The sequence below is a fragment of the Trachymyrmex cornetzi genome, unplaced genomic scaffold (assembly GCF_001594075.2).
Source record: "Trachymyrmex cornetzi isolate Tcor2-1 unplaced genomic scaffold, Tcor1.1 scaffold359, whole genome shotgun sequence".
NCBI classification, from domain to species: Eukaryota; Metazoa; Arthropoda; class Insecta; order Hymenoptera; family Formicidae; genus Trachymyrmex; species Trachymyrmex cornetzi.
In genome coordinates, this window is record NW_017298310.1 from 1,102,290 (window position 1) to 1,102,751 (window position 462).

A 462-nucleotide genomic window follows, 5' to 3' on the forward strand; every position below is an offset into this window, starting at 1 on the left:
CGCAGAAGACGTCGCGCAAATAATACACTTATAAAGAATGAAACTTCTTTATTCACTAAACGCGCTTACATGTTTCGACTTATTTTTTAGCCTTCCTCAGAGCAAACACACACTGACATATATAAAGTAAAAGTTATCCTGTCATGGTGAGCTCCCTTACATCGAGAATTTAAATGCCAGAATTAAATAAAGAGAAAGAAAAGAAAATGAAAAAGAAGAGAAATGTTAAAAATGTCAAATTAAAGAATATAGAAACTAATTTATCAAAAAACTTAAATAATATAATTAATTATCCCGAAAATAGGGACGTTCACCACAATTACAAAGTATAACCGTATCGCAAACATTAGCATGAATAATTCAAGAACCGGTTCCTTATATGTTGGCCAGTCGGTATCAGACACAGTGAGTCACTTTTTAGTTATTAGCTAGTACTAATGAAAATTGTAAAGTGATAAAAAA